Genomic DNA, 20,464 nt, shown 5'->3' with positions numbered 1-20,464 from the left:
ATCACACCGCAGTGGTTAATTCATCCCTCATTGGTTTTTATTCACTGCTGATGATGTACCTGTGAAATGGGCCGCTGCGTGCCAATGGCATTGATGGAACATGTTGCATAATTATGTTGCTGCTGATGATGATGATGATGATGCAGGGGGGATGATTTGCTTGACTGGTTCAGTTTGTGGAAAGTCAGCCATCGGAGGCATTTGGGTGGTGGTGGGGGCGTGTTTTTCTTTCTGCTGCTACGAAGCAATACAGTGGGGATGAATCAGTAATGTCAGTGTTGTGCCCCAAATAAAAGCACCGGCAGCCACATCCACTTATCCCCCTGTGGGCCAGCCACACTGTGATTGACAGCAGCAGTCTTCAAATGTTCTCAGAGAGGAAAACAGAGATTTTGAAGCCGTGATACTTAAAAATCCAGAGAGCCTGTCAGAGATGTAGGAGTTCAAATCCTCTTTTTAAGTTTTGCCCGTGGCGATATTAACATTTCCAAGGCCTCCGAACCTTGGCCTTTTTGAGGAATGCTGAGGAAGTAAAATGCCTCGGGTCAAGCTGTCTCAAGACAGTTGGTTTATCTCAAGAATGCGCTGCAGCTCGTGCGAATGTCGCAGCCCTCGATGTATAAATACTCCGGTGCATGGGTATCGGTGACACGGACACCTCCACCAGTTGCCGAACAGACGCGCACTGAGCCGCTCCCTTGCTCTCCAGGATCAAGTGGGTCGGATTCAACGTAACGAGCCAACTGTCTCATGAGATTACGCGGGACGGACAGACAGGACGGTCTCTTCACCGGCTGGCCGTCATTCAGTTTATGTGTTTGGGAATTCATTCTGTTGTCTGGCATTGGACAAATGTGGGGAAATGACCTCATGGGAAGCAAAAGGTCAAGACTAAGCTGGTCTCTCTTGGGCTTCAGCACCCCCTTTGGTACCGACTGAAATATGTTCACCGTCTATCTTAAAAGGACAGAAGTTGGCATTGAATGCGGCAGATTTGTAATGTTTTTTTTGCTCCAGCATTGACTTAATGTTTCCTGGTTGCAATAAAAATGTAATTAAAGGTCACAGTTCTTGTATTGCTGTTTTGTTTTCAGATATTTGTATAATAATAGGTATGTTGGCCCTGGTAGTAGGGCTGTGACTCACGCATGATTAATTTCCTTATCAAATAATCTCTTGATTATTTATTTTCAATGAAGTCAATTGCTCTATAATGTCAGAACATTATGAAAAATGCCCATCGCTATTTACCAAAGTCAAAGATGACTCATTCAAATGTCGTCTTTTGTGTGAACCAGCATGCAAACACCGAAATGTATTACATTTACTGTCATAGAGGACTGAGGGAAGCAGAAACTAATGGAACCAGAGATTTATTTTGTTAAAAAAAAAAAACTCGACTCAATAATTGCTGATTTAATTTCCTGTGTGTGGCCTAATTCATTGATTGAGGAATCATTGTGCATTTAACTAGTGGAAATGTCTGATTTCTTTTTATTCAAAGAAATAAGCAACGCGTCCGACATAAATAACTTTGCCTATAATGTAGATATATGTTTGTAAAGTTTGCTGGATTTGGAGGAGGGAATATCTTTCATAAATATAAGTGAACAAGCCCAAAGTGCTATTGGCTGTGTTGCAGAGGGTTGCATCATTTTGATGCATGTAAATTGATTTCAGCCGGGTTGGACCAAATGTGATAAAATGCTGATTTTCTTCTTTTAAGACGAGGCATTAGTTGGGAACTTTCGATATGTGACACTTGTCGCTGCTTGATACTCCGGGCACGTTTTGATTGATACTGTACAAGTGTGGAGGAGGTCCTGAAACCTTCAGAGAGCAAGCTTTGCAGTTTGTTTGAGGGCATGTGGCAAAATCTATGAAGTTTCAATGTCTCTCTTTTTAGGGATGCCAACGAGTTGAGTCGTGCAGCTTTAATGCTTAAAAAAAAAAAACCAACCTTGCACTTCGGGTTGCATTCATGCAAATGCTCCAGTATTAGTGGAGGGCCAGGATGTGGCTGCACTATATACCTCAACTCCATAGCGTCACCTACAGAATTATGTGATGGTTTAGGTTGAAATCTGCCGTGATGGTTAAGTGCAACCGGCCCCTGTTAGCGGGGGCTCCGAGGAGCCAGAGCAAGAAGGTAATTTAATCCTCGAAGGAAACTACGAACCCCAACGCTGAGCAGCACTGAAACGCAGCTCCAAACACTCCGAGATTGGAGGTCGGAAGGAGGTTAGCTTGAAAAGACCACAGTGAAATGGGCGCTGACACGAGAAGGTGGTCTTTCACGGGCTGCTGGGAGGATGTGGAAGGGGTCCTCGGTGTGTAGCGGCGTGGATCCGGCTCAGTGCTAATCCAACAGAAAATAGCCTGACGCACACAGCTCTCCTGGGGAAAATGTAGAGGCTGTAAATGGAGAAAATGGAGCGTATGCTCGCACAAAAGCCAATGATGAAATGCAGTTGTTCTGGAGGAAATAACACAAGATTCTCTAATGGAACAATGGCATAATGGCGACACGTTGCTCAAGAAATGGAGTACACCCTGTAATTATAGTTCAGGATAATGAGAAGGCACGAGGAACAAGGGTTGTTTCGACATCCATTTTTATAAAGGAAGGAAAATCGCAGGAATCTATCACAATATGCTTCCACGTCGTTTTCCAGCTTTTGGGCTGAATTTAGCTGGAAATGGAGGAACATTTGAAATAAACGTCACATTTCACTCTTCCCCCAGCGTTAGACGGGTTGCTTGTTGCTTTTCCTTCAGTCAAAATGGACGGGTCAAGCATAAAACGTGCGGTCGTAGTAATTCAATCAGCCAGACGCAGCCAGTGAGAGCAAAGCAGCGCGGCTGAGGTGGAAGTCGGTCAGGCCTTTCTTTCCACACATTCCACCACTTTGATGGCTTTTGAGACATTTTAATTGCCTCTTCTGTTCGTCGCCAGTCGTTCGTCTCCGAGAGTTTTATTGGCAGTGCGGGTAAAGCAAACTTGTGGAGATGTTCGACAGAATTAACATTTTTTGCTTTTAATCATCACAAGTGAAGACTCCACGGGAGTTTTAAGGGCCTTTGTATGGCGGGAAGACTTGGCAAACTTCGATGCCTTTTTATAGAAACCTGCAGCGTGATTACTTCTATTTATCTCAAAATGATTTCCTCTTATCATCGAGGGAGGAGTTAGTGCTGCTGTTGTGCAACTGAAGTCGATTTCCTCCAATGGAGTTAAGTTGGTGAAATGCAATGTCGTGTCCAGCAGACCTTATTGTGCCTGTCTAAGCTGAATTCCAGCTCCTTCTGCTTTATCTTCCTTTCACCGCCGTGTATCTTCAGGGGTCAACAGTATTGAGCAATAACACATTATCTGTTACAGTAGTGTGATTAGTTTCCCCCCCCCTCCAAGGATTACGATTTGAGATTTACTGTCACTGGGCCTTCAGTGGACAAATTGTTCGGGGACTCGCTAGTATTGCTGCAGGAAGGCAGCGATGCCGCGTTTATGTCATACAGTTTAAAAACTGTAATGCGGAGTAACCGGTTTGCAAAAGCCGTCCGTGTTATTGGTAAATCCAAGTCGGGAATTTGTGCGACGGCGTCAGCATAATACGTGTCGACAGGCTGTCGGCAAAATGGCTTAACAGTTCCGTATATTTAAAATCGGATAGAAACACTCTTAAGTACGCTATTATAGTCTCTTTAGATGACGTGACAAGGCTAGCAGTGGACGTAACTAAGTGTTTTCTTATTTATTCTCTCCAATTCCACTAAAATGGTTTGCTTCAAAAAGAAGAGAAACACTGTCGTGCTAACGTTAGCGGTTTGTTAACCCACGCTCAGAATCAGCTGTCTGCTCAGAGTCGGAGGCTGAGAGTCTCTCATCAAACTCTGAAGGAAGAGCTGCGTCGTTTAAACCACCAGGGCAGCGAGTTAAAGGAATACTTCACCCCCAAAATGACCATTTGCATGTCAATTACTCACTCAATTACCTTGAATTCTTGATTTATTTTCCTGGCATGCCTCCAAAACCTCCCCAGAGAAAAACCTTGATGGATTCACTTCAATATGGGCAAAGCATCCGTTAACAGACCCTCACACAGCTTGTGCAGCATCACCCAAGTTCCATTTGCACTTCCCAAACACATGCATCTTTGCAAAAAAAACGTATGAATGAAAACTCGTTAGTGCGCCTTCACGAGGGTGGGGATGTTTTTTGAAATGTGAAACTTGGATTACGCTGCTTCAACATGTTTTTTGTTGATTCTCCTTTCAAACAAAGTTTTCTTCAAGAACTCGGGGTGACACGGAATGAGCGATTGATACGCAAACGGTCACTTTGAGCGGGAAGTATTCCTTCAGGTCTTCAGCTAAGCCAGCGCTTCCTGTTTGAATGAATATCTGGGCTGGCCGCTTGTTAAACCACGACGTCTTTCTATTCCCACGGGATCATAATACAGAAGATGGGATGTGGAATGGTATGAAGGCGACCAAACAACATGTTGGTCAGTCACGGCGGTGTCAATGAGGCCATCGCTGACCCATTATCGCCTTGTGCAATATGTTTTTATCACATTAATCTACCTCTACCGGGGCTGTCACCGCCGTGCGCGTTACTGGCGCTGACGGAGCTGCCAGACTGGCTTGGCCTGGATCCACGAGGCGTCTTTGTGGGGGAAATCCAGAACCGGCTTTGCCTCTCCAGGTGTTTGAATTGTGTTGCTTTTCCAACTCATCAACAACAAATTATTATTGAGCAGATGGAGGAGTGTCAGCAGGCGCCGCACAGTAACTGTCACGCTGAGCGCTAAACACGTTTTAGACAAAGTTTTTTTCCATTATTTATTCATTAAACACATCCTCTTGTTGGCGAACGCCATTGTTGGTATTCAGTTTAGATGACTTTAAATAAAGCTCCTGGGCTCGCTCTTCCCTCAGTTACTCATTTCATTGCTTTTTTTTTTTTTACAGCTCTTTGCTTTATTCCAACAAGCTATACGTAATGATCTGATGGGATGAAGCGCTTCATGAATCCAGTGAAACAGCTGAGGGGAATAAATTCACATAGCATGAACGCATCAGCTGCTTGAGAATCAGCTGCTGGTGGAATTTGGATCGTGTAATTTGCTGTCTGTTGAAGGTATGCGCCGTGTTTGCTAATTCTTTATTACAGAGTCCCAGAGGACTGATGTGTGCCGCAGGGGCAACTAAAGCCAGTGTTTTTTTTAAAAGCTCCAGACGATACTAATCATGATGACACAGTTTTTTTGTTGTTGAAAAAGCTCCAAGTGCACTCCTTCCTCAACCGTCTTCAAACAAAGGAAATATCATCAGGCCAGGCAGTGACACTTATCTTGTCAAATGTGAAGGAAGGCACCGCTGACAAATTCCCCTGTAAACACTTGAGCACGGTTGGGAAACAGTAGGTGGGCGATGGGCCTTTTGTGTTAGTGTGGTGGTGTATATTGATTTTCTCTAAGTGAGAACATCGAAGCTGAACACATAGTTTCTAAGAAAGTATTGGTGTGGTGCATTTATTCTAGAAAGGGGGAAAATATAAAAAAAAAAAAAGTCAGTGTGCAGACGGACTGTGCTCCACTGTCCCACAATGGACTGCAAGGAAAATACTGATGTGCTGCTCAAAGCTGCAAAAACATGAAGATGATTTACAATGGTGGAACAAGAGCATGGAAGGTTTTATAAAACAAGTTAATTCATTACGTTTTATTCACCTGTCATTTTGGCATTGTGTTCATGTAGAAAGTCGTAACAATAAATTGTGTGTGTGTGTGTGTGTGTGTGCGACAGGTGTCGTCTTGACCTCCAAACATCAGAAATTACAAGCTTATGGAAACATGATCATAATAAATTGTAAAGAAAAAAACTAAAATACTTACATTTAACACCAGAAGATAAACGCCTTTGCAAAAAAAAAAAAAAATAGTAGCTCCAATGATATCTTTATCATGAGACCTGCTGTTTTGCTCTTTTTTTATTGATCAATAGTTTCAGAGATTTTAATAAAAAATGCTTCCAATCTAGGGGATGAGTTCAAAATTCAAGCTTATTTTCCTGAACATATAACCATTACATTTCTCTCTTATATTCTTAAGAATAGCACCAATGGAGAAATATCCAAAAGGAATGGGAGAAGAATGGGAACCGCCACCCACTTGCAAACAAACCCCAAACCACTCAGGAAGATATGGTCCGTGGTGTCAATGATTCTTTTAGTAAACAGGAAATCTTCTTAGGTCTTGAAAGGCTGTCAAAAAAACATGTTATTTCTCTCAATCCAAGGTATCAAAATTGAAAGTCTGGTATCGGCGCTATTATCAAAACATTTAGAAAGGAAACCTTCGCCAGACTTCTTCACAGAAGGCACACAAAGCCGGTTAAGGGGAAGTGGGCAGAGCAGGAAAGCAAATTAGAGCACTTCATCAGAATTTAAGAAAGGAGAACCCACTCAGGCTGATGATAGATCGCAGTGCGGAGGGTTCGAGGGAGGACTTTATTTTTTTCTCCCTCTCAAGGATAATTTACCCTGTGGTGTCGAAATCATTGCTCTCAGCATCCAGACGTGGTGGCCAAGTCGTTTTGGAATTGGCGGGTGAGATTGACGGAGCTGCGACTGTGTGCTTTTGTATGGAGGCTGATATTGGACACAGATGAGATATGCAGGTGCGTGACTGTTCCACAGCGATGGCCGCCTGTCCTCCAAGTCCAGTCCTGCTCTCCGTCAGATTTGCTCTCGCCGCTGCCATTACCTCCCCAGATTTGTCACCGCCGCTGACGGCCAGCCGTGAATAATCTTTATGAATATTCCTCTATCGCTCTCGCCGCCTGTGTGTTTACACTCTGCGGCTGAGCCAATTGTCCAAGCTTTTTTATTATTTTTTCTCTCCCCCCCCTGGCCATGAAACCTGTGGTCGGACCCGTCACGACCGCTTGACAGGTTGATGTGAGTCGTGACGCTGGCAGCGGAGAGGAAACTGTCGCTCTGTTATCGCCGCGGCGTGAGATGACCGAGCAGCGGATTCAGCAGACGGGGTAGGGAGGGGTCAGAGGTCAACCACAGGATGATTTTATTTTTTTTGGGTGCCGGCGCTGTCAGCAAGTGTCGCTTTGGATTTGAGATGACATCTCGGGCCAAACTGCGGGGAATAGCATTGCTCTCGCTTGCTTTCCCTCTCTGCAGCTTCTTGCGTGGCGCCAAAAGCTATTTCTTTTCAGCTCTGCTGCCTCCTCCTCCACGCTTTATCTCCCAGAGTTTTCCCTCGAGGCCTCACGTGTTTAGTCCCCCGTATCATTAACGTGGAGACGGCGGCGCTGATAAACTCGAGTGAGATTAACTGCCAGAGCTACAAACTCACCCCTCCTTGTATCTTACCCTTCATTTTTCTTAAGAAAAAAAAAAAAAGAAAAAGTCTGATATATAGAGCAAGACCCGGGGTGTGCGGGTCCCAGGGTAGCTGTAGATATTACACTTTAAAAAGTAGGCGTTTAAAGTTATCAAACCTGTGGGCCTCCGAGTGTCCCTGCAGCGCAGGAGAGATATTAAAAGTTGCAGAGAAACTTGCGAGAGGAAAAAAAAAGAAGTCTAATTATTAAATAAATAAAATGACATGTCCCACAGCGGCGCGAACAAGGGCACTGCGGCATCGCCTGCTCACCCCCGCCAAGGTTAGCGGTGACCCTCCTGTGCGCGGCGGGGGAGGTGATGCAGCATGAGCAGCAACACCTGTGTGTCTGCTCTCTCCGCGGGACGTCTTCATCAGCGGCTTCTTCACTTTGAAGCAAATTTGGATCAACGCCAGTTTTGTGGCTCTATTTTGCCCTTTTTTTTTCCCCCGGAGCGTCTTACTCTGTAATGATATACATGAAGTGTCAGAGCTGAGGGGTGGTGATGAGCAATACTCTCCTCTCCATCTGCAGCTACTCCAGAGGTGCTTCTGAGCTCACGACCCCCCGACCTTTTCCTGTGCAGCTGCGGGATCGCATGACGAGTTGTTCGACCACATCCGAGTGTTGTGCAGAAAAGCTTCCCTTTTCAAAAACCATCATGAGCCCCCCTTTTGACCGCTTGAGGAACTCATTGGGTTTGGACCGCAGGGACCAGCGTAGACGTGAAGTTCCTGGGAAACCTTTTTTGGGGGACATTTTAATCCTCAAAGAAAGCCATGGTTGGGCCTTTCTCTTCATTTGCTAACATTCAAAGTAAGGTTAGGCTTTGCTGTCGAATTCCTGACTTATTTTAAAGAAATGCAGGTGGAAAAAGAGAGAGATCATGTGAGCGAGCTAATAGGGCAAGCGGTAGAAGAGAGCTCGGCGGTGTTGTGAAAGTCATTTTCAGATTTTTTTCGTTCGACGGTTTCGTTCCAAAGCACAAATAAATAACCGCCAAGAACTCAGATGATTTGCTGTGAAGAGTGACAGACTTAGTTTCATATTCCTCCTCTGCATTTCATTCAATACATCCAACGAGCGTCATTCGAACTATGCAGCGGTGAATGCCGTCGCAGAGAGACATAACGCATAAAGTTTATTTCTTTTTGATGAAACGGGCAGGCACACTGCACAGAGTGTACCTCTTTTTTTTTTAGTTCTGTGAAAAGTAGTCCCGCGACTACAATGACCAGAAACTCTGCGGGAAGCGCAGCTATAGAGAGGGACGACAGGGGCAATGCACATTTTAAATGGAGTTAGAAATCCACCGTGATTGAAAAGAACTCTGTGAAGAAGAAAAAAAGCTGCTGGGAGAATATGTTTTGAAAGGGATATTAATAAACACTTCACATCGTAGGCGCTCACGCTGGGAATCGCACCTTTTAACCCCGGCAGTGTTAATGCCTCGCGTCCTCATCTGGGCCCTCTTGCCCCTCGACCCCCGTCCGTCCTTCCTCTGCTTCCTTTTTTTTTTAACGTGGCATGCACATTTGGATCGTTAGTTCCGTCTCTTTTCTTCCCTCTACCTGCCCGCTTGACTCCTAAGCGGAGGGGTTACCTCGGCAATGATTCAGACGATGGCGGTATTTTGGCACTTCTAAGATGCGCTCGCACCTGGGCCGGCATCTGCTTGTGTTTCCCTTCCAAAAGGAGGACTGCATCAGCGGCGAGTACCCACCCCCCACCTCGTGGCCCCTGAACTCGGGACAGATAAACGCAAAGGATAAGATTCATGAGCGAGGAGCTGCCGGATCATGCCCCGCATGGGAATGAGCGAGCTGACTTTGCATTCACAGAGGAAACGCGTCTGCCTAGCCCAGGATGATTGGAGGCATATACCTCTAAAATCCTCGTTCTGTTTTATGCGATGTTCTGCCGCCGAAGCCTGAAGCGAGATGTTGTGGTTTTTTTTTTATACGTTTTCTGTTAGAGGAGCCCTTGAATCATTGATTCAATAAGCAATACCCCTCCCCGAGTGTAGGCGAAGCGTCTCAGGTGCATGTGGAGAAAGAGAGGCAGGGAGCCAAGTGTGTGGAGTACAGGAAGGGGGTAAGGGAGTATAAGAGGGGGGAGGCGACTCCAGATCGGCCACCAGACATGTGTGTCCCTGTGGCCTCCTGGCCTACCCCTATAATCTCGGCATCAATGGAGTGTGAGCAGATGGCTCCGCGGCCGGGGTCAGCGATCCCATACATAATAATAACGGGGCATGAGAGGATGATGAGGCCGGCTCAGACACTGGAGGGATGATGCAGGGATGACCTGAGTAGACATTAAAAACAGATCTACTTTGTTTGCCCTTGCATGAGGCCACCATTGACATATGTTGTTTGTTAGGTTGGTTTGAACACAGCCTCCTGTATATTGACCTAAAAAAAGTGATGAGAGCAGCAGAAAGCTGGCTATCAAAAGGATGCGCTGGTGGATTTATTTTACCATCCTGTGGTGAAACTAAAGAAAATGCACAAAGAGGAGCCGGAACAAAACTCCTAGCAAACAACCCTCAATGGACGGGGCTTTTGCAAAGGCAACAACATATAAACGTGACAGTCAAACGAGCTTCAGGGTGCAGAGAAAAGATAAAAAGGCGGATGGATGAACCTCACAATTTCAAGAGATGGAGACAAAAATAAATAAACGTATAAATCGGCAACAGTTTGAAGCCTGTTGCCATCCCTTAGATATTTCCTGTGTTTGTTATGGAAATATTCCAACCCAACATTCAGTGGGCTACAATTGTCAAATGGTGCAACTTGCCAGCATGTGTTGCACTTAAAGAATATCTCTCTGAAACTTTGGTGGACTCATGATGAACCGTTAAAAAAAAAAAAAGCTGAACCAAAGACGTCATCTTTATTATTCCACACATTGATCTTCATTGTCAAAATCTGGCGTCGACCTTACCCACAATGCAACTTGAGTCGACTGACTCGGCTGTACAGATATGGGTGTGTAGCCTCGCTTGAGCGTTATTCTCATGGAGTTGGAGAAAGGGCCGTCCAGGAATTCCTCCCCTGGAGGCAGTTATCCGGGTCTGTTAATTTATTGTGGTTACGGGGCTGTAAGGGCAGGTAAAGCTAGGTGTTGTCAGCATAACTGCAGAAGAAATATTGTACTTTTGGATAACGTGGCCTAAAGGGAACATTTAAATATAAAGAGACTGGGACCATGTTTCAAACCTTTGGGGACATGGCAGGGAAGGGCTGAGCGTCAGCCAATAAGAAAGCGGTCGGTACAAATGCCTGACTCAGCTGCCAGCGGAAGGTCGTTTTTCACTGTTACGCAAATGTGCTCCCTGACATCCTCGCGTTCATATCTCACGTCATGCGCTTTAACAACCGGCCAATTTTTTTTTTTTAGGTTTCTCTGTAACCTGCGACGTGCATGGAGTGGTTTACAGAGGAGAGGAATGCCTGTGTAGAACAATGCGTGACGTGTTTGTCATTGTCACTCCCAAAGGACGGATTGCACATAAATTGCTTCTGCCTGAATCTGTGCAGCCACGCCCCCCCTCTCCCCTTCCATCTCCCCCGGCGCGCTTCAGTCGTTCCAGACATCTCTAATTATCCGCACACAAAAGTAGGCTATGTATTGTTTTCACATCCCCCCCCGACCCCACTGCTCTCATCCCCCCCTTACCACTCTCCCAACTCTTGTCACCCACTTTCCTCCTGGCCGGAAGACCTGTTGTTAAAGCAACCTGCCAATCATGGAGAGAGAACGGGGGAGGAGAGCAGCGGGTCCCTCACTCTCCAGAAAGTGTTTTACTGCAGTGCTTACTTTATGCTAATAGAGTCAGTCACATCTTCATTTTAAAAGGCTGCAGCCAAGGACAGTAACTGTTGACTAAGACCTTGTTTGTGTGTGTGTGAGCCTTGTCCACACTCTGTATACGCACGAGTGCATTCAGGGAGGGTGGAGCAATTAATTGCGGGTGCAGATTAGGAACCCTGTCAAAAGTGACAGCTCTTTTTTTAATTTATTTTCTGTATATATATATATATTGTCTTGTGTGAAAGGAAAAGAGAGGCTGAGTAACGAGCTCCGAGGCTCAATCCAACGCGAGGACGAGCGGCCTTTTTGTCGACGCGTCCTTGCCGCGTGGGCGACGTCTTTGACCCCCCTCCCCCCATGTGCTGTCCATGTGTAATTAAGAATCCGCTGGAGAGGGATTACAGTACAAGGCGGGGTGAATCTGCAGAGGCGAAGGAGTGAGAGAGCATAAGTTGAACCGCTAATAGAAGGTTTAGTGTGTCCGGTCGGCTGGGCACAGAATGGGCAGGGAGGGGGTTTGGGTGTATTGAAAACCAGCCACCATGTGAGTGGATGTGTGTTGTGTACAGGGACGGTCCACGTGTTTTTGGGGCGGTTTTACAGTAAATCCTGAGCTAAGCGGCCTCCTGCCTGAGTACGTTGATTTGCTTGTGTGTTAATTGGGCCGGAGGCGGGCTTGAATTGCTACTGGACTTGCTTACTGTAGCACCAATGAGGGAATGGCCCCGCAGCAACACTTACTTATGTGAGGAAACTGCACACTGACACACACAGGGAAGGGCTGCTCAGTATGTGCTTAGTGCCACTGACATGTTTTTGTAATACAATAATACAAACTCTACTAATACTGCTGCTTCTGCTAATTATTATGCTCCAAATGCCAATGCTTCTTCTGCTGCTACTACTACTACTATTAATGCCTTCGCTGTTGCTATTATCTCTGCTTTCTAACCTACGGCTGCTAACTCGACAAACACCTGCTGCTACGTGTCATTTGACGCCCGTAGCACAAACTGACAAAAACAAAACAAGCAATTTGGAGATGACACTTTGGACTGCGAGGATGCTTTCTAATATTTTCTGGAGAGATGAATCCGCTTCGACGGCGGGGGAAAAAAACACACACACAATGCAAATCGTTAGTTACTCCTCTGATGCAGAGACGGGAGGCGTTGTCAAGGCACGCTAACCTGGAAATGAAGTCGATGCGATTACGTTGCTGCATGTCATGGCGTGTCGCTGCTGGTGCCAACGCTGCTGCTGATACCCTGACTGCTAGTAATCAGTTTTGGATAACTTCATCACGTCCCTGTATGCATCTGTGGAGCCACAGTCTGAATACATTTAAACGAATGCATGAGCAGTACGTGCTGCTTAGTGTTGTTTCCGAGACCAGCAATGCCTCGGATACTGCCTGGCCTGCTGGATCGGTATCCCATATGAAATTATCATATAATTTATCAGCAAATTTATGCTCCGCAGGAACAACAACAACCAAGTCGCTCTCTCCCCGAAACGTACATCCTGCCCGATCGCTACTACACATGTGCGAACCAGTGCTACACACCTGTGTAGTCTCTTGGCTAAATGACAGAGCTAACAGCTAACGTTTCAGAGGTTTGTATTGACTAACACTATGATGCGTTCATGGTCTGTTTGTATATATATATATATATATATATATATCACTACCATTCAAAAGTTTGGGGTCACTTCAAAATGTCCTTATTTTTCAAAGAAAAGCACTGTTTTTGTCAATGAAGATAACATTAAATTAATCAGAAATACACTATGCATTGTCAATGTGGTAATGACATATCTACATAGGTGTATAGAGGCCCATTTCCAGCAACGATCACTCCATGTTCTAATGGTACATTGTGTTTGCTCATCGCATAGAAGACTAATGAATGATTAGAAAAACCCTTGTGCAATTATGTTCGCACAGCTATAAAACTGACCTTCCTTTGAGCTAGTTGAGTATCTGGAGCATCACATTTGTGGATTCGATTATACTCAAAAAAAATAACTTTCATGTGAAACTCGCCAGTCTGTTCTTGTTCTTAGAAATGAAGGCTATTCCATGCGAGAAATTGCGAAGAAACGGAAAATTTGTCTGGGTGACCCCAAACCTTTGAACGGTAGTGTATATATATATATATATATATATATATATATATATATATATATATATATATATATATGTATGTGTGTGTGTGTGTATACACACACATGCGTGTATAGGTGCCGTGTTAGCCCCGTCTGTTGCTTGTCCGGCTCGTTGAACCGTGGATATGACGATCTGTTCTATGGAGCTGACGAAACCACTGGGCTCCTGACTCAGGACTGACCTCTAACTTTTGCTGGTGCAAGGCAAGACCAGTGGGGCTTATGGGGATTTTTGGTTGCAGGTTTCGCCAGAGGGCATCAGGGCTGTTTCTGCTTTGCACACAAACTCTGCCTCGGTGTCTGTTGGGGGGAAGGGGAAGAGGGGGGTAAGGCAGGAAAAATGAAAAGAACTCAGCGTGCGAGTGGGTGTATGTGAGTTTTAATCTAGCCGGGGGCATGAATAAAAATGTCCAGTAATTGCCTGATTCTCTCGCTGAGATCATTACTACAGGTATTTGAGCAGTTGCAAGCAAGGATGTAAGCCTGTAGAGCTTTGACAGGAAAAACAACCTTTTTTTTCCTTTAAAGACTTGGCATGAGGTTATAATGATTAGGTAGGTAGGGGCCCTTTCCAATGTCACTAAGTCTGACAGGTGGCCTTAATGATGTTGACATTTCAAATATGCTGCGGAGAAAATGTTGTTTCGAGCAATCGCCCTCTCCCTGCACGTTATGAAAAACAAAGTCAGTGGCATGTGAAATTTGCGTGGTGGAGGAGGAGGAGAGGGGGGAGGCTGTAGCAGGAACTGGGAGGAGGGTACAAGTTTTTTTTCTAGTTGATTAGGCAGCTGAAATCATCCTTTGTGAAGGCAGTGCAGACGAGGGAGGGAGGGAGGGAAGCTAAACCTCCCAGAGGAAGGCCTTTTGGGTTCATTGCTACTGGATTGATGGGAGTGTGTGTGTCTGTGTGTCTCTGTGTGTGTGGGGTTGTTGTTCTGGGCTCGCTGTCAGGGGCGTGGGTCCATTCAGAGGCGAGGCTGGAGGCTCCTGGATTTATTCCGACCCAGTGGGTAGCTGCGGCGCTGCCACCGGGCTGTGCTGCAGGATTTAAACCCCCTATCGCAACGCCAAAAGCAGCATGCCGCTCGCAGAGAAAATGAGAGCAGGGAAGCAAAACCGTATACTCATCATCAGAGTCTACAGGAGACTGAAACGAAGGGGACGGACGGAGAGAGATTGCAGCAGAAAGAGAAGCCCAATGAGCCGAGGGAACAAAGAGTCACAGTGCTGGGGGGAAGAGAGTAGAAGATAGAGGAAGAAATAACAGTAGCAGAAAGTTTGTAATGCTTCAATAGCAATGTATCAGTCTTCAGCTGCAGACTGAAGGAAGAGAGAGGAGGAGACGCAGATTAGGAGAGGAAGATGAGAGGGCTACTTAGTCGCTGTGTGGAGGATAGAGGGCCTGTTGTCCCCTGTTTGAAGACAGCAGAGACACTGTCTGCAGCTGCATGGTCCCTGTGGCGGAGCTCCATCTGTGGGACCGTGTGCATCTGCACAAACAGAGTAGAGAACCTCGCACTAATGGGGAGACGTGTCTCATTAATGTGCGCCACGGCGCGAGGGCCTCAGTGAAGAGGCCGCCGCGTCCCGGTATGAGCGGCTCGTTTGTCGAGATAGCGCAGGAATCACGTCTGATAGGCCGTCTTCAATGGCGGCGCAAAACTTTAAAGTCAAACTGGTCCGCATCATACTTCAGAACTGCGGGACTACAGAGCTCCCTGTGTGGGAAAATATCCATGCTGAGCATCCATATAGCATACATATAGCGATAGAGAGAGAAAGAACATATTCTATTTATTCTCCTGGCCCTCTGCCGTCACGGCCTGCTTTCAAGACTTCGAAAAAACACCCAAGGGAGACGCTTCATTTTTGTAAACCAGGTGCAGGAGATAGGAAGCAGTTTGTGTGTGTATATATATATATATATATATATATATATATATATATATATAGAGAGAGAGTTCAGGATGCCCCTCACAACTTGGGGATGAACTCTGAGTTTTCTGCAGCATCCTCCCCAAAGTGTGGCCCCTTTCCGAAATAGCACAGTGCAGACTTGATGCGGCTGTGGGGCCGTGGGGTTGTTTCACGCCCGAGCGGCTGACTGCGCCTGTCTGCATGTCCCGCTGCAGGGTTACAGATGATGAATGGACAAACTTAGAGGACCGCGTGCTGGAGTGCAGAGTCTTCCAGGTCGGTGCAGCGTGACCTTGGAGGGGAACGTAAGGAAGATTCACAACCGGGGTCTGATTGATGATCTGTGGACCTGATCCTTCACCTCCAGGCCCCGCGTACAGTAGAGCGACACGCTGTGACTATTAGGCTGATGCATTGGTCTGCTGATGCAGGCCTTTTGCTCCAAAATATAAATCCCAGGCAGGATGTATCGTCCACACTTGTTATCTCGGGATTGTCCTCATCTGTCTTGATAGAAGCTCTTTGTCACGTTCTGTTCAAGTATGCATTCATATTGTTGCTATCATCGTTATTACAGTTGGCGTTGGATAGCATCCTCGTATCAAATCAAATCGGTTCAGCTTTCAACATTTTTATGTTAATTGTTAAAGTTATTAATCTAAATGTTGGGCCCATTACTTTTCGCTAATACAAAGGAGATATTAAAGTTCCAATAAGAGATTTATTTGCGTCAGTGCTTTACAATCCTTTGTCTTTGGCCATTTGAGAGTTGATTGTTTTTTTCCCCAAAATTGTTTGTGTGAACATGATCTTTTTTTATTATTATAAAGTATCCACCTAGGATACAATTGAGGAGAAATTAAACCACGATATTCTTTGACAAGAAAGAATGTTTAAATCGATACATTTTACAGTAGCGTAATAATATTCCATATCAGCAAAAGGCAAATTATTAAAAAACATATTTTAATGCACTTCAAAAATCCATATTAGAGTGAATCCTGGTTCCATTGTTGCTTGTAAAATGAGAGACTTCTTCACGAACAGGACTGGTGAGTCTAATGTGAGCAGGACACTGTGAGTATATCAGTCATTTGGATTTTTAGCATAAACACGTAAGTGGAAGAGCCGTCAGTTTCGGTGACAACGTGGGTTTCAGCGGATGAGATCCTGATATCCCGCTTTCCCGTCCTCTCCTGAACTCGGCGTCGCTTTTTGGTCCACTTCAAAGTTTTCTGCGTGCGTCTCTTGTCACAATGCACGAGCACCTGCTCTGTACTTCCCAGCCTCCAATCCTGACTGCGGCTCCCGCTGCAATGGGCTTGATTACTTCAGCCAATAACACAAGCACATCTGATTGCAAGGACCTTCAGCCATGTATAAAGAGTGATTATTAAATGTGCTAGAGAATGCATTTGTCGTAAGAACGCCACTCTATATAATCCACGGCGGTGGCGTTTCATGTTATGTGGAGCTGATTGCCAATTTTTTGGATTCTTGTTGAAATGGATGATAATTACAGCCCTGCTCTGACAGATCATAGACTTCACTTTATTGAGTGGTAAATTAGAAAATTGGTGGTATTTTGTGTCCCTACGCCCTCCCAAAAAGAAAAGAAATACAGAAAAAAAAAGTACCAGCAATCATTGATGCTTCATTAACAAACAGGCGATCAGTGGACGGAGGAAAAAGAGCTACTGGCCGATAGCATATCATTCCTCCTGCAAATGAATTACCCACTTTCTCAATGGCTCATATAGGATACAATGGGCTCTAATTATAATTATTCTCAAGGGGTCGGAGGAATGTGTTATATTGCTAAGTAGGCTGCCCATGCTGAGAGAGATCCCCAGACCCGGCAACGCTGAACTGTTGCTGTTGAGGCACCATGTGGGTTTATTCTAGTCAATACTCCTAAAATAAAGACGGGTTTATGAGGGCGGTTACTGCTCCCCATCTTCCCCTTCTCTCTGATGTTCTAGTAAATTTCGCTGAATATCTTTGGAGAAGCGTCTTCTCTGAGGAATGTGGCTCTCGCACGGGGGACCGGGTGTATTTGTGGAAGCAATCTGTCTGCTTGAAGAATGCGTCTCCGGAGTGTCTTAACTCTCATTTCTCCTCTTTCTGCCAAAATGAAAGAAGACACACAGTCCTGTCTGCCCATTATCCTCAAGGCTCAGTCTCTCCTGTCTTCTTAGATGAAACGCAGGACGCCAGCGTCCACGTCTGGATCTGTTTGTCTGCGTTCGCCGCATGTTTCTGCCACCGAGATGACATTCACACCTCGTGTCGCCCGCACAGAAAAGCTAATCCCGCAATAATCCCCCCGGGGCGTTTAGCGGGAATCTGATCCACGGGGTAACGATGTGCGATGTGCAACACAAAAATCCACATTTTATCAGGTACTTTTTGTCTTATTAAACCACACAAATCTCGAGTGAAACAAATCTGCCAGTGCTGTAATGTTTGTGCAAATGTGTCTTATTTGGGCTGCAGAATTATGGCTGTAATATAATTTGGAGAAGATTTCTTGAGACGTTAAAATAATGACTGCACAGGTATATTATTCCACTTCTTTTTAGACTTGTCAGAAAGTACAATTTTATTTATTTTTTTTTTTTTCTTCTGTTTTGGTTGAAAACACACACTAGTGTTGTAGCACTTTTCAAAGGAATATGAGCTTCTTAAAGCTCTGTGTCATTGATTTCATCGACCAACTATTTTACTTGACCAAAAATAACAGGGCCACAAGGTGCACCAAAAAACAAGCACAACCAAACCTTTCTGCAGTTATTAAAAAAATGTAAGGCCACTCTCATTTTTGCATAGTTGTTGGATTCCACAATCAAGGGAATTTAAAGCCGATGTTACAAATGTGCCAACAAATAGAAAGCAAAGTATGTTTGCGTCCATCAGCCGGTTGTAAATAAAGTGTCAGGAAAATAAAACATGGAAAAAGAGATTGTACTTCTGTTTTCTTCTGTTCCTTCCAGCTCATATGAGAATGTATTTGTTGCTTTCCGTTGCTGATGACGGAGACGTGCCGATAACGGCGCTCTTGATTTATAGCGGAGATTCGTCCCTCCCGGTGCAGCGTTGTGCTTGACGGCTCTGGGGAAGGTTATGCTGGAGTTGTCGCTTCCATTCAGCTTTTCAAATTAGATAATTCAAGTAGAAATGTTGGATACACGATGTTCCAAGAGCAGCGTGGGTTCTCTCAGGAATAGCTTAAAGTGAGAGGGTTGCTGCGAGTGTGTGGTCGAGCGAGTAAGAGACGGTGGTGGAGGAGCTCAGAGCAGACTGGTGGTCTAGTGGTAGTAAATGTACGGTTAAGGATCCCCCGTGTTTCCCTGTTTTGTATTAACTTGTGAAAATACAATCACGCCTCCTCCAACGCTAATTAACGGTCTTGAACCACATTTTTGTTACATTAGCTCTGCCTACACAACAGTTTGAGGACAAGCTATTGATGTAATGGCCCGATAACCCAAGGACCCAAAAGCACGACTCAGGAAGACAGAGGTAAAGAATATAATTCCTTTACTCAACAGGGACCGCTGGAGAGCTAGGTTAAAAAACACAAGACAATCTGGCAGGGGGCAAGTGAGGGGACCTAAGTAGTGAAGACTAATGAGGTAATGTGCTACAGGTGAGACAGGGATGGGCCAGGTGCAAGGAATGAGGGCTGACGAGGAGGGAGTGACTGATGAAGGGGGCGTGACGCAAGACCTGAAATGACAGGACAGTTAGTGAACAGACAGGCAGACAGGATGAAAACAACTAATAGAGAAACGTGTGGCGCTGAACCGTGACAATTGAAATATGATCCATGTGCAGCAGAGTGAGAGCAGAAATGTTATTTCAGCAAGCTATTTGTTGATTTAATTGACACCCTTTTGCGATGAGCAGCCATTGAAAGGTCGAGTTGCAAACAAGCGGCAACCTTAAATGAAGCCCAAAACTGCACTTCCTCAAATGGCCACGCCCACAGACCCTCATGTTTAAATGCCTAACTTTACAGCAGAAATAAAGAACATTTACAGCCGGTACCAATAGCTCTATATCTAATATGCCACTTTATTACAACCCTGCAGCGGTGAAATTGTAGATACATCGGCAGTTTAAATTATATTAAGGCTTAAAGTTAGGCATAATTAAGGGCGTGGATGCTTTGAGTGAGAGGTGAGTGTCTCGGGTCATTCGCTGTCTGAGCCACCCACTTCACACCGGCTCTTCGGAAACCTGCGTCCATATATTTTATACAGTCTGTGTCCGCAAAGCTAAACACGACAACAGCACAGCTGTGTTGGAAAAGATTCCCAGAAAAAGACAATGAATTGCCAACTAGGATTTCATAATTGTGACCGCCCTGATCACAACAAAACCTTTTCAGACGTCGCTTTGAGTCCCGCTTGTTGTGGAACAATCCCACCCCCGGCTCCTGCCATCTTCCGCCCACTGATGGATGGTGCAGTGAGTGAGTTCCAGCTACGAAAGCTGAAACGCCTTGCTCTCATGCCAGAAAACGACAGTGACAAAGCAACATTTTATTACGGTATTCATCACAGCATTTTGCATGGTGACATATTACCTCTTAGCCTGACATTTTTATTTGATCCCAGCTACAGTTAGTCAATGGCGCTATTATCGCCACGCCATCTTCAATAAATACAACTTCTATCAGCTTCCGGTCTTCCTTTTTTGCCCGCAGAGGTAAATAGAAATAAGGCCGCTTATTGCCGCTTCAAAGCCTTCATAATTTGTCCCCAAAAACGCCACACTTTCTTTTTCACGGACACAAAGTTGGCCGCTCTGTTGCACCACTGGCCCGTCTGTATGAATAACGCATGAGGCCAGAGTCGGCCGGTTGTTGGGCAACTCATAGCGCGACCATGTCAGAGATGAGATCCTCTGGCTGGAGCTCCAGCATGATCCAAGCAGCATGAAGCCTCAGAACTAAAAGCCACGGAGGCAGACAAGCCGGAATAGCCGACGGCGTCTCTTTCTTCATCCCTCACATGCATGCACATTCACACCCACTGCACCTCCCAACAGATGCACATTTATTTCTCCCTCCCTTCTGCACACAAAGACGAAGACACACATGTTTTTTTTGTTGCCTCGCTGCGACCCACACACCAGCCCGCACCTCTTG

At 45.4% G+C, this 20,464-nt stretch overlaps 1 protein-coding gene across 1 annotated transcript in view; it reads left to right on the top strand.

Moving 5' to 3' along the window:
- The window catches only part of ptprua (protein tyrosine phosphatase receptor type Ua), a gene marked incomplete at both ends in the record, with an annotated part of 160,417 nt that overhangs the window by 686 nt on the left and 139,267 nt on the right, over window positions 1-20,464 (top strand). The window lies entirely within an intron of this gene.

Source organism: Taurulus bubalis, assembly GCF_910589615.1.
Source record: "Taurulus bubalis genome assembly, chromosome: 16".
In the NCBI taxonomy this organism is placed as follows: domain Eukaryota; kingdom Metazoa; phylum Chordata; class Actinopteri; order Perciformes; family Cottidae; genus Taurulus; species Taurulus bubalis.
This window is presented reverse-complemented; position numbering and strand designations above follow the sequence as displayed.